This window comes from Natrix helvetica (assembly GCF_964273705.1).
Source record: "Natrix helvetica genome assembly, chromosome: 2".
In the NCBI taxonomy this organism is placed as follows: Eukaryota; Metazoa; Chordata; class Lepidosauria; order Squamata; family Natricidae; genus Natrix; species Natrix helvetica.
The window spans coordinates 56,356,334-56,371,250 of NC_138552.1; the positions used below are offsets into that span (position 1 = coordinate 56,356,334).

Below are 14,917 nucleotides of genomic sequence, written 5' to 3' on the forward strand. Positions count from 1 at the left end.
AGAAGTAAGTGAAGGGAGGGGCAAGAGAAAATTAAGACTCTAAAAAAGAGACCACCAGAAAGGATGGGGGGATGGAAGTGGCAAAGCATTCAAAAGAGTTCATCTTGTGAAGAAGAAAAAATAGGTCCCGAAGATAGTGAAAAAAAATACCAGTTGGATTGTGAGAAAAACCCAGTACCAAAGCAGTAGTGAGACAGATTGTCCTGCAAACTGGATTGTAGGTGTAACACCCAATTGGGACCAAATGGAAACTGGGAGGAGAAAGATCTGAGAGGATCAAAGTAAAACCAGACCGAATTCAGAAAAGTTAAGAGGACAAGCAGAAGCTCAGAAAGGATTATAAGGGGCAAAAAGGAAGAAAGAAATGGGAAGATTGGAAAAAAGAAGTGGGGGAAAAAGGAAGAAGTGAGATGGTTGAAAGTCTAAAAATGGGAAAAACTTAAGAGATTGGGGGAAAAACCAAAGGAGAATTGTGAAAGGCTCAAATCAGCAATCCAAAGTGGAGGAACTAATTTGCTGCCATATGCTGTTATTTTTACAAACAGTCACTTTCAATAAAGAAAGGTGAGGTTTATATTCTTCCCTTCCCTGGCAGAAAAGTTTGCTACTTGTGCAGAAGTAGAGTCATTATAAGTGGAAATCCAATCGCTGGGGTTGTTTGGTTTTTTATTAGCATATTGTGTGAATCCAGCCATCATGATAGGGTTACATCCTAGTGGTAATAACTGTTTCCCACACTTTATTTAGCTAAATGGATGAAGCCAGCCAGTTAAACTTAATTCTGAACAGACATGTATCTACTGCCAAAGGATCTGAACAAATTACTATCTCTAGTGCAGCATGTCAAGCAGAGCTGTTAAAAACGTAATAAAACTTGAATTAATCTGAAATGAGCATATGTTGAAAGGAAGAAGGAAGGAATAAGAAAGAAAGAGGGAGGATGGAAAGAAGGGAAAAAGGAAGGAAAGAAAGTACAGGGAGGAGGGAAGGAAGATATCTGATGTTCAATGCCAGGTTTCCACAAGGCAATTCAATAGGGAAGTCAACAGGAAGTTAGAAGTCACTCCCACTGATTTTTGCCCACCCATGGTGATTCTGTTTCTCTACTTAGATAAGGAAATATCTTGGAATTGATGATCATAAAATCTAGTTATTGCTATTATTTATGACATTGCATCACACACTATTGTCATTCATTTAGAATTATTATAATACATTTTTATTCAATAATTGCAGTCAGAGATACATCATTCTGTTATGGGCATGAATTTAGGTATTCATATATAATTTTGAATAAAATCAGAACATCTACAATCAAGATGATCTGCTTAGCAGTAATCTTAGATAATAAAAAATACCACCTGCTGAATAAAAATAAATAAATCAAACCAGAACATACATTGAAAGCAAGAAACATGAAACAAATGGGATATCATGAGGGCTAATGAAGTCTATGAACAAGATTATAATGGTGGGTGAGATTAATAGAAGCAGGAGACAAGATTGGCAGTGCATGAGGTGGATAGGGCAAATGCTGAAAGTCACATAAATGTACCTGCAATAATTGTGTAATATGACAACAGTCAGGATGGCTTGGGGACTTTTATCCTCAGAGTCATCAGAGGTTGGCTACATCTCCATGGAGTACAACAACTGCAAGTGGTAACAGATGTCTGGCTTGGCTATGCATGGATGTTAGAAATTGGCCTACAGGGTTGTAAGCTTGACTATGAGGTTTTGAGAAGTCAGAAGAATAGTATCTTGGATAGTAGGACTGGATTCAGGAAATATGTGACATCAATGTATGAAAAGGCAATCTTTTTACCAAGCAAAAAAAAAATGGTGCAATGTCTTTCTGTTTGGCACAGATTTCATTTACAACACTGGTGTCAAGGGTGTCAAACTCATGACATCATATTGCCATCATGTGGTGTATTGTGACATTTTTTCCCTTCATGGAGGGGTGGGTGTGGACTGCACGTGATGCATCCGGTCCATGGGCCGCCAGTTTGACAGCCCTGATTTACAATAAAGGTCTATTTTTTAAAATTGAAGTTTTTATAAATAGCTAATATTTAATAAACATGATATGCTTAGATTTACTATATATTTGCTTTCCCCCTATTATTTGTTGGTTGTATTTTTGAATTTGTGTACTTTTTTGAATTTTATACATTACTTTTCAAAATAATAATGTATTGAGGCTGCATGTATAGGAGTGATCTATTTCTCATGCTGTGAAAACAGCCTTCTATTATAAGATGCTAAGGGGTAGGCTTATGGATCAACCCAGTCTTAGATATTTCAGTGAATATGCAAAACCTGAAATGTAGAATGGACAGAGGCTTCCTGAAAATGTTAATTGCAAGGGAGAGGAAGATAATAGATGAAAACTAAAAAAAAACCAGCCCATTTACAAGTTATGATGAATTTGTAGAAGTCTTATATGCATTGTTCATAGATACGACAACTAGATTGTTCTTTCATATACTTTATTGATGGGAGTAAATAATAAGATTTTCCTACCCTAGGGAAATGTATCGTAAAATACCAGTCCATATTTAAGTGTTACCTTTCAAAGGTGGAAAAACACCTGCATATATTCCTGACAGGTTATAGACAGTCACTGTCTATAACCTGGACCATAAGCATCATTGATAGGAGACATTTTACAGATTTGTATAACTGCAAGTATTTTCGGTAATCATTTACTGTATTTTTTGGAGTATAAAACACACCTTTTTCCTTCAAAAAAGAGGGTGAAAATCTGAGTGCGTGTTATTCTCTGAATACAGCATTTTTGGCCTCCCAAAACCCCATCCTCTTCACAAAAATGGCTGTTCATAGCTTTTAGATGGCTTCCAGAGTGCTTCTGGGGGCTGGGGAGGGCAAAAGTGAGTGAAAATCGGGCCAGTTTTTTGCTCGTTTTTGCCCTCTCCAGCCCCCAAGAGCATTGTGGAAATCTCCTAAAGGCTATGCATGCCCCTTTTTTTCACAAAAAATGTGTCTGTTTGTGTGAAAAATGGGACGGGTTTTGCTCATTCCCCCCCAGCCCCAGGAGTACTCTATAACCCTCCTAAAGGCTATGCGTGCCTCTTTTTTAAACAAAAAATGGTGCCGTTTTAGCAAAAAACGGGGCGTTTTTGAGAAGTTTGCAGAGTGCAAAAACTTTTTTTTAAATTTGCCTCTTCAAGATCTTGGTGTGTCTTATGCTCCAGTGCGTCTTATACTCCGAAAAATACAGTAGGTGTCTTTGAACTATCATATACAATTAGTTGCAAGGTTAACCCTTATTCTATGTTAGATTCTTCTTAGCCTATCTGCAACAATAATTGCTAAATAATAGCATACAGCTTACATTTATTTACATTTGTCACATTTATTTATTTAGGAACACTTTTGTCCCAATCATTTAGCACATATTTTTTTTCAAAATATGTGCACGGAATTTGTCATCGCTACACTTTTATTGCATTATTGCAGGCCTATTTCTATTATGCGGATGCTTGCATTTTTCTGACCTATTTTCTCTTTGTTCCTTTTTATTATGCAATTCTTTTTTTCATTTTTCTCTCTATTTGCTTAAAAGCACTGCAAAACAAAAAATATGGCTTTCATGAAAAGAGCAGGTGTTATTATTGTATTTTCCCACTGTGGAAAGAAACCCATCAGAAATTAACGCATGTTACATACTGTACATTCTCAAATATTGATGATCGTCTACATACAATATGTTATGTTTTAGTCTATTCAATTGCTTTACATATGAAAAAGCAGAAATTATGTTCCCTGGAGATTGATTCAATGTGCTATGACACTTATTTTAAGATACTTCAATGTCACAGTGAATTAATTAAAATCTGTCTTACATTGAAATCAAAATCTATGTGTTTAAGAGGACAGTGCATAATGATGTTACAACTATCAGGTGTTGTATTCTATGTTATTACATTTAACAACTGCGCAAAAACAATAATTAAAAAGTATTCAATAGGTTTCTATAGTCTAAAAATTGTGTTACAGGGAAACTCAAAAAAAATCTGTTTTATGGAACTAAATATAGCCACGTTACACTTTTGGTAAAGAAGAGCAACAAAAATAGCTTTGGTGAAATTGACTTTTTGAGGCTCTTTGAATCAACAAATTCTTAACCAAGATCAAAATTCATTATTGGCGATACCTTAGTAAGCTGTAAAGTTCACACTTTTTAAAAAATCGTATAGCCAGGACGATAAAACTTTCATCAGCCATTTAAAACTGATAGGAAGTATCAGATTTGTCCAATACTAAAATGTTGACTTGTTTGATCCATCCATCCTTCATTTCTGACTTGTGTCCTTAGATCATTAGAATCTTCTAATTAGAAAGAAATAAGTTAGATAAGATAATTTACAGCCACAGCTGCACTTTTTCATTTGTTTTTTAAGAGTACCAAAACAGAACTGGCTAAGTGTTGTCATGATATTGCTGGAACGAGCAGCACTTCAAAAGAAGGTGCCAGTTTTGGAAGCAGTTTTTTTTTCCTTTTTCCAGCCTCCTGACTGCCACATATATTAACCTGGGAATTTGGGAGGGGGATTGCTTGGAGCGGTAGAATTTTAGCCATAACAACATTATTTCTTCTGGGAATCAAGGACATTTGCCTGCACCTAGATGGGAGTGGTTGAAGATTGCCTTCAGTTGTGTTGGAGTATTGGATTGGACCATGTGATGAACTTGTGGATGTGGGGCAAGGGTTGTGAACTTTCAACTGGGCGGGGAAACCTGGAAGCTTTCAGATTCAGGTTTTCCCAGATGTGCCAACATGACATCTCTAATAAATTGGAACTTTGAGGAGCTTCAGGTCTTGGAGTTTTATTTTGTTGGGGGTGTTTCTTGGAACCATAACAGAAGGCTTAGGACATAAAACAGATTCCCATTTTTCCACTTAAGCCATTCAAAAATCCAAAAAGATCGGCAAACGTCCCCCGTCCCCCCCAGGCACATTCAAAGGTTTTGATATGAAGACTGTTTCTTGAATAAATACGGATTTCAAGCCTGCGGAATGCACAATACAGTATAGTGACTATCAGAGGGCAGAATGAAGGGGAATATAAGTGTAATATTTCAACTTATGGCAAGTATTAAAATTAAAAAGATATAAGATACTATGAATCGATCCCAGTAAGTTAACACAACTTGACTGTTTTCAACAATGAGGCATCACAATGTGCCGGGTGTGTGAATCCTTACCTATTTAAATTTAGAATACTTGACTATAAATGGTGGTGCCATATATGATAGTTAGGATATGATGGTCAGGTATACTGTATGTTTCTGTTGATATTCCCTGTCTTGCCAACTTCAGAGTCGAAAAGGCATGTGTAATATTCTTCATTGAAACTTTGTATTTTGGTTTGTTAAGTTACTCAATTTTTGGCTGAGGTTATGTTATTCAGTCCTATTCACAGAAGCCTGATGTGTTGCTACAAATCAGACATGTGTGTTTTGAAGGATTTTAATTTGTGCTGACCCACTTAAAGAGGAAACACAGTAGCAAAGATCACAGAAATGTGACTTGAGAAGGCTTGAGTCCTCATAACTCTTGTATTATAAATCCCAATAAATAAATCCCAAATGTAACTTAATCAAAATCATGAATAAGAATAGCTATGCTAAATCAGGAAAAATGTTCAAGGAGGTTCCTACAGGAAGTGTCCAAGTGAGACATAAGATTTTTGTAGGTCTAGACTGCAAAAATAAGACTTAGAGCAACTGTAGCAACTCTGTCATTTATTAGCATTCAGTGGTTTTCTAGATTTCTGTTGCTCAGGTATGGGAATGCTAGCTTTTTTGGTCCTTGTTCAATTTTCTTGAAAAATATATTCACTTTGTGTGTTGTGCAGTATGTAGTACGTAGTATATACATTTTTTTTCAAAAAATTCAACTGAATATGCTCTTTCATGTCACATTGCAACATTGCATTTTTACAAAAACAAAAAAGTAAACTATCAAGATGTACATTTCATAGAAATATTTTTGAATTTTGTCTACCGGGCAATACAATAGTGTTTTATTAGAGATAGGAATAGGCCTTAATAAAAAAAAATAGCGTTGACATTTTTGCTATTCTGAAACTTAATAATTTTAATATAAATATTTTTTCTCATGCCTGGAGATCATGTGAAACATTCTCAAATAATTATCCTTGAGTGCATTTAAATCGTATTTAGTACTTTATCACTGTCATTCGCGTCACACTCATGTCAGAAGCATCAAGGTGCTTCAAGGTTGAAATAATTAATCTTTCATGGGAGGATGCCCAGGTGGGGACTCCTTTCCTGTGTCCAGCAGGAACTGAATGACGGGAGCTCACCCCATCCCACAGCAGCACTCAGGTCTCAAACATGGGCTTGTTGTTTGTCAACCCAGCGTCCAAACCATGTGAGTGACCATGCTCCTATCACTGCCACTGTACAATAACTATTAACTTCTGTACTTAGTATTATACTTAGTATCAGCAGTGGTATATAATCTGTATTATATTATTTACTGATAAAGAGTTAGCATTCAGTTTATTATTATTAACTATTCTATTAACTGTTCAGTTTGTATCCAGGCTATAAAGGTATGTCCTTAAGGCTTCTATGCTTTAGAGAACAACTAACAGAAAGAAAAGCAACTTTGACCTTCCCTTATTCAGTTCAATATTCTTAATCTAGACCTTAGATAAGAGATTAGGTTAGTCTAAGATAACATATACCCCTGCTACTGAGTTAAATGTCATTAAAAATAAAGCTACTATTACATGCATTGAGAACTGCCACATAAATGTTTCAAAGGATTCCAAGTAGTTTTGCGTCTCTTTTTTTTTTTTTTTGAGCAACATGAGCAGTAATTTTCCAAAGAAAAATAAATTGAATTTATCATATGGTATCTTTTTATGTATTTGGTATTTGGTTTATTTGGTATCATTAACTTTATTTTTTCTTTTTTTTTATTTTCTCTATTGCAGTTCCTTCAGGCTAGAAAGTATCTTAATATTTGATGACACAATATCCAGTTCTCCTATGACAGATTTGACAGTGCAACCTCTTTCAGGCAATACTAAGTAACAACAACATGGACTCTCCTTAGAGCACGAGCACCCTTGAGCCTGAGCACAACTGATATCTGGTGCCATCTGCATTACTACACCGGCCTCATTTAACAACTACGAGCTGAGTCCTGATAAAAGCCACAGCCTTAAGCACCATGCACTCTGACAGAAGAAACAAAAGTCAGTTACTTTTCTGACCCCTTGCAGAAACAACAATTGCCGAACAGCATTCTGTGATCCAGCCAAATGTGTTAAACAGATGTAGCAAAATGAAAGTTGAAAGCACTTAAATGGATCAGGCGATGCCAATGCATATTGGGTGGAAGAGAAGGCTATTATTGTCTCCTGTGCAAATTCAAAGCCATAGAAGAGAGACAGTTGATGCTAAAATGCTTGGGAAAAGGTTGTTTCGTGTCCTTTGCTGAAACAATTCAACTGTTACAGCATGGATCTCAATGCACTTCTAATATTTGCACTGTCACTTTCATTCAGGGGAATGATGTAAGCCATCATTTGCACAGATGGCCACGTGAAATTTTAGCCAACAAGAAGATGCACGTTGAGAGTTTGAGAGCAAAAATTTTAAAAAAATTAAATTTGTGTACAAAAATGAAGAAAACATAATGTCCCTCCATCACTTTGCAGCTGGAATAGTTGAAAAAGCAAATACTTGCTCGTTAGAACTGAGATAACAATAATGATAACAAGAAAGCATCAACAAGCTAACATGGGTTTTAAGAATCTATCTAATTTTAATACATTTTTGTATCAGTGTAACAACAAAGAAATTGACCAAGATAACTGGTATGTTCTTAATGAATACCGACAGAAAACTCCCAATTGCTATAAAGGGAGAAAGAAAACATGTTTGTATTACGTATTTGACACATGACATTTTTATAGCTAAAAATCTGTTCTTCATGGAAAATGTATCAGATAAATAGGCATTTTCAGTTTATTTTTCTAAATAAATGTGTTTGTATTATTTGCATTTACTTACTTTTGCTGATTTTCATTACTCAACCACTATTCCCTCTTTCACTAAAAAGGGAAACGTAAAGACAAGAACCAAAACATAGATTTCGACATGCTAAAATCAGAATGATTTGCAGACTGAAAGCTTTAATATAAAATGTTGTTTGTAGAATTATAAAGTATATTTCTATGGTAAATACATATGGAAAGTAAGAAAGTCTGTATTTTAATCTTTACTTTCAATACATAGGTTATTTTTTACTATTCCAAGAAAGTATTTAGTTAGCATAGTTTATCGGGGAGTCTTAGATATGATTAATTATGTTTGCTATAGTTTATAATGAAGTTATATATACACAACACAAGACATGATCCAGTACCTGATCTCTGCATGGTCAAAGGATCTGAGGGTAGTATATAATGCAGTTAGTGCTAGTATACATTTCCAAAAATAATTTCCATGTATTAGGCCTCTGGTCCAGGTATAAGTAATGTTATACCACAGATGGGACACATTCATAAAATTAATAATCCAGTGTTCTGGCCTTTAGTTTAGTTAGGATAGCCTTTGTATGCAGCTGATCCAGATTGTAGGATTGTGTGGCATTTTAGATGGAAATGAAGATAATGGCTATATCAATGGGCATCCACAGACACTTCCCACTTTGTCAGTGATCAAAGCAACGGAAGGATGCAAACTCCACCCCTTTGGGGCATGTATGTGATGTCAAGGGAAATATAAAAAAGATAACTTCAGCTTTGAAAGTTTGGGGATCATATAAATTGTTCCCTTTCCAGTATAAGATGTTCTGTTTCCACTGTTTTTCCTTCCCAAGAAGATCCCACTCAATCCCTTCACTGTAATCCAAAAACGGATTGATACAGGACCAGTATGTAGTATCATACCTACACTTTCTGCTTATAAATGAAGGGCTGGATATGGTCCCCAGTTTGCATTTTATTTTGAAGAAGACAATAGAATTGCATTGCATTGAATGTATTTTTTTTTAAAAAAAATCCAAATCTTGAAAATCTTACAATGAATTTCAGACAGCTTTATATTTGCCATTTTTCTTCATTGAAAGAGAGACAGGTGAAAGGCAAGTGAATCCATCAAGGTGGCCATTTCATTTGACACAGAAAATTCTAGCATCAATTCCTAAATAAATGTTATTAAAAGTTAAATTGGAATGCAAAAAAAAAAAACTGATACTTCAGATAGTATATTTTAAGCCTTGTATATTTATTTTCATACAATATTATTACAACACACACACACAAACACACACAAGCGTGATATCCGAGAATCTCTAAATTCTAACAAAAGTCCACTTACTGCAAAAATAGAATGTAAAACTTTGTGGGGCAATGCAATGTGATATTGTATATCTGGTTTTAGTTTTAGAAAATAAAATAACTTTCAATGTAGTCTGATTCTTAACATAACACATGATACCATGCAATTCTTGCGTAGCAGGGATTTATTTCCATGCTATAATTTACAATTCTTATTACATGTCATTGTTGAATGAGTTACAATTTGGGGAATGAGAGAATGAGAAATTGACTAAGATTGTCAAATACAATTTGCAAACAGGAAGAGTTGCTGTACTCATTCAGTGCAGTATTTTGTTATTAGTTCATAAATTCCTTTGATGCCAGAATTGTTTTGAATAAAATATATATTTTCCTTTTTCCAGAGTTTTCTATTTTGTGTATAACTTCCCCACATACACAGAGTGACACACACAGAGAATAAATGACATTTGGTATTTATTACATTAAAGTACATTTGGATACCAAGCATTTTTAAATCAACGATGGAATGTACTTGGCATACAAGATTATCATTCAATTTAAGAAAATAGAAACAGTCTTTATTGAATGGCACCATCTGGTTGAGCCTGACCCCTGGTGACTATGTAGGCAATTTGCAGCACTTCCAAGTGCAGTCCAGGTTCTTGATGCTTTCCATCTTACATTGTGTGCTATTCTACTTCCCCCACCTTGTGAAATTCTAGTCTGTCATCTGTTTGAATCACGTGCCCAAAGTACACATTTATACTTGTTGGGAAAAAAAACATGGACAAAGTTTCTTTGTATAAAGGGTTTCCATTTGTGGAATGTCTAATTTTTATACACCCAAATATATTCATCCACAAATATACCTTCACAAACAGTAGTGCAAATCATTTTTTATTTTCCATTACCATTTCCATTCCAGATCCAACTCCATCCAAAACAAGACAATTATCAATACCTATTTAAAATAGTCTTCCTTCCTTCCCCTTGTTATTTAAATTTATTCCAAGACTAGCAATGAGTCCAGGCATCAATTCACAGTTCCTACAGTTTAAGTCACACAAGGCTAGTAATGTGTAAGATAGTCCTAATTACTTTAAAGTGATTCCTAGCTTCAGTGTTTCTCTTAGCAATGTGATAATAAATTGAATGAGTGGTGTCTGAATGGCCAACATGGCATAGGAAATGTGAATCTCTGAATAAATAAAAAATGTGAATTCTACCTGGAAGTTCTCTTGCTCCCTAACTGAATTATAACAGATCAATCAGTTGTTAGAGGAATTTCTTCTCCAGTTTTTGATCACTCATTTAATTCCGTTATAAAAGGTACTGATTTTGAGATACATTTCATAGGAATAGAAAGTTCTCGTTGATTTTTTATGGGAGACAGTGCAGGAATTTTGCACTTGCCTCCATTATGGATTGAGCAGGGATTGTGTTATATCTGATTGTGCAATCATCTGTACAGCAATTTGTAGCAGCCAATTTTCCCATCGCTCAGTAAAAAGTCAAGGGAACAAATCGAGGTTAAATCAAGAAAGGGAGACAGCTAAAAATGCTGCAAACTAATGAAAAGATAAGCTGCAGACCAAAACACACAATGTTCTAACCCATTTTCAATGATAAATAAAGACACCACTGAAAGGAATTTAGGAAAAAACGTTTGCCTTTACAAAGAATGAAGCTACTTTCACATAGCATTTATTTTTTTAAAAAAAAGATTTAGGGCCATTGCTAGTCACAAGCAATTTCAACTTTTCTTTAAAATGTGAATCTTATTTTTTCTGTATTCTGCTTTTTTTGTTTCCTTGTTTTCTGAGTGCTGCTAATTATGTTAGAACAAACCACATGTCTATTTCTTTTGCCAAGATAATAACTAAAGCACAAAAATAATATGTTCTTGATTGATGTTTGCTGATTTACCATCTGATAAGCATTCTCAAAGTAATAGTAATAATATTAAAAGTAAAATTAAAACAAATTTGGAATAAAAGCTACTAAAAAGGCATGCTTTACAATGCTTTCTAAAAAGCAGTGGAGAAAACAGTCAAAGCACCATTTCCAAATAGCATATCCCATCAACTAATATTAATTTCATGAAAGCAATTGAATATATATATAGGCCCAGGATGGCGAACCTATGGCAGGTGTGCCCAAAGTGGCACGCAAAGCCATGTCACACTTGTGACCTTGCCTGTTTGTCTTCTAGGTTTTGGGTGTGCATGTGCGTGTGACGATCAGCTGTCCTGCACGCCCGTGGCACTGCTGAAAACTGGTGTGCATATGCGCACCGGCCAGTTGATTGTTGGATGTGCATGTGCACCAGAACCCAGAAGTTCAGCTTTTCCAGCCCCGACTTGGTGCCGAAAAAGTTTGCCATTACATAATTATTGGCTCAATTGAATACATAGATTTAGTTAGTAAACTTAGTAAATTTGCAGGCTACTCAACTTGTATATATGACTCTGGGTGACTCATAATTAAAACAGTACTAAATAAATAAATAAAAACAGTTAAAAAAACAAACAACATAAAAATAGCAGCTGAGATGACTCAACCACTCAAACAAGCCCTGAGCTCATCCATGGTATCAAGGCATCAGAATAAAGGCAAAGTTAATGCCTTGCAAGAAGCAGCAGGAAGGGTGCAAATCTAATTTCTGAGGGGTGTTGTTCCAGAGGGAGGGCACCAGGGCAGAAAAAATTCTCCAGTGTTTCAATAGATAGCACTCCTTTGCAGACGGGATCCAGATCATTCTTGTCAGATCTTATAGGATGGAGAGAGATGGTTCTGTAAGTAGCACAGCCCTAATCTATGAAGTACTTTAAAAGACTTTAAATCAACATTCAGCTGTATCCAGAAATGCAATTTATGAGGCAGAAGTGAACATGCTGAACAACAAAGCACACAAAACTGCCTCCACTGTTACATTTTATACCATCTGAAGTTTCTAATGTACTACCAGGGCAGCCCCATGTAGAGTGTATTGCAGTAATCTATTTCCCCATGACAGTCTGTCCCTCATTTAGCTTTTCAGGTCTTCCAAATCATACTAATCATCTTTTCAACTAAAAGCAGAACCATTTCATACACATTCATATTGACGAATACTGTCATCGTTCTAACTACCGCATTTTTCGCCCTATAAGACGCTCCGGAATATAAGACGCACCCAATTTTAAAGGAGGAAAATCTAGAAAAAAAAGATTTTGGGGTTCAATTGCCACTCAATTTTGGGCTCAATTGTGGTCATAAGTTTTCTTTCTTTGTTTGTTTCTTTCATCTCTCTCTCCCACTTTCTTTTTTTTCTTTTCTTTTTTCATTATTTCTACCTTTCTTTCTCTTTCTCTCTCTTTCTGTTTCTCTGTGTGTCTGTCTGTCTCTCTCTCTGTGTGTAGCTCTTTGTCTCTCTCTCCCTCCCCCCTCTCTGTCTCTTTCTGTCATTCTTTCTGTGTGTCTGTCTGTCTGTCTCTGTATCTCTGTCTCTCTCTCTCTCCTCCCTCCTCCATCTGTCACTCTGTATGTGTGTGTCTGTCTGTCTCTCACTCTCCCTCCCTCTCTCTCTCTCTGTGTTTCTCTCTCCTCCCTTCCTCTGTCTGTCACTCTGTGTGTGTGTGTGTGTGTGTGTGTCTGTCTGTCTGTCTGTCACTCACTCACTCAATCACTCACTCTCTGTGTGTGTGTGTGTGTGTGTCTCTCTCTCTCTCTCTGTGTGTCTCTGTCTGTCTGTCCCAACTGGAGAACAACCTTTTCTGTCCCCTTACCAGCCCATCCGGGAAGATGAGGAACGCGAGGGGGATCCCTCCCCCCCTCCCCCGCAGATGGGCTCCGAGCCAGAGTGGGGTGGGGAATCCTCCCTTTCCCCCTCTCAGAGATCTTTTGGGAAGTGAAAGAGCTGAGAGAGGGGAAAGCCTCCCATTGAAAACAGTGCTGAGTGGGGTGGGGAATCCTTGCTTTCCTCCTCTCAGGGATCTTTTGGGAAGGAAAAAGTGGGGTGGGGAATCCTCCCTTTCCTCCTCTCAGGGATCTTTTGGGAAGTGAAAGAGCTGAGAGGGGGAAAAGCCTCCCATTGAAAACAGCGCTGAGTGGGGTGGGGAATCCTTGCTTTCCTCCTCTCAGGGATCTTTTGGGAAGGAAAAAGTGAGGTGGGGAATCCTCCCATTGAAAACAGCACTGAGTGGGGTGGGGAATCCTTGCTTTCTTCCTCTCAGGGATCTTTTGGGAAGGAAAAAGTGAGGTGGGGAATCCTCCCATTGAAAACAGCGCTGAGTGGGGTGGGGAATCCTTGCTTTCCTCCTCTCAGGGATCTTTTGGGAAGGAAAAAGTGAGGTGGGGAATCCTCCCATTGAAAACAAGAATGAGTGGGGTGGGGAATCCTTGCTTTCCTCCTCTCAGGGATCTTTTGGGAAGGAAAAAGTGAGGTGGGGAATCCTCCCATTGAAAACAGCGCTGAGTGGGGTGGGGAATCCTTGCTTTCCTCCTCTCAGGGATCTTTTGGGAAGGAAAAAGTGAGGTGGGAAATCCTCCCATTGAAAACAGCACTGAGTGGGGTGGGGAATCCTTGCTTTCCTCCTCTCAGGGATCTTTTGGGAAGGAAAAAGTGAGGTGGGGAATCCTCCCATTGAAAACAGCACTGAGTGGGGTGGGGAATCCTTGCTTTCCTCCTCTCAGGGATCTTTTGGGAAGGAAAAAGTGAGGTGGGGAATCCTCCCATTGAAAACAGCACTGAATGGGGTGGGGAATCCTTGCTTTCCTCCTCTCAGGGATCTTTTGGGAAGGAAAAAGTGAGGTGGGGAATCCTCCCATTGAAAACAGCACTGAGTGGGGTGGGGAATCCTTGCTTTCCTCCTCTCAGGGATCTTTTGGGAAGGAAAAAGTGAGGTGGGGAATCCTCCCATTGAAAACAACACTGAGTGGGGTGGGGAATCCTTGCTTTCCTCCTCTCAGGGATCTTTTGGGAAGGAAAAAGTGAGGTGGGGAATCTTCCCATTGAAAACAGCACTGAGTGGGGTGGGGAATGCTCCAGTTCCTCCTCTCAGCTCAGTTCCTCCTCTCATATTTTGCTAAGGGAGGCTTCTCAAAATGGGAGGCCCCCATCTCTTTGCACCCTTCAATCCGCCTCTCTCTCCCTCTGACGTCCCCCAATGGCTCAGCGTGAAAAACTGGGAAAGAGGAAAAGGAGAAGGAAGGAAAGGGGGGAGAGAAACGGGGGGGGGGGAGGAAGAGAGAGAATCTCTCCCTTAAAGATCGCCTGCTTAAAGATCCTGCTTAAAAAGAAGCCTCGCTGCCTTTTTCTCTCTGATAGCTGCCTGCTTAAAAAGAAGGACGAGCCTCCCTTAGCAAAATATCGCTGAGAGGAGGAACTGGAGGATTCCCCACCCCACTCAGCCCTGTTTTCAATGGGAGGATTCCCATTCGGCTGCACAAGCGCTGCCTTCTTCTCTCTGATAGCTGCCTGCTTAAAAAGAAGGACGAGCCCCGATGCAAAAAAATGCCATGGACTTGCGAGTGAGTTACAGGGGCGGGGCTTCCAGGTTCATTGACCAACCAGCAGAAATCCA

At 37.7% G+C, this 14,917-nt stretch overlaps 1 protein-coding gene across 3 annotated transcripts in view; it reads left to right on the forward strand.

Moving 5' to 3' along the window:
* Nucleotides 1–8,074, forward strand: part of PRR16 (proline rich 16) — a 133,499-nt gene extending 125,425 nt beyond the window's left edge. For all 3 annotated transcript variants that reach the window (XM_081943548.1, XM_081943550.1, XM_081943549.1), the window contains exon 3: nt 6,996–8,074. The gene's annotated coding sequence lies outside the window, so the exon portion shown is untranslated. The remainder of the gene's footprint in view (nt 1–6,995) is intronic.
* Nucleotides 8,075–14,917: the final 6,843 nt, after the last annotated feature.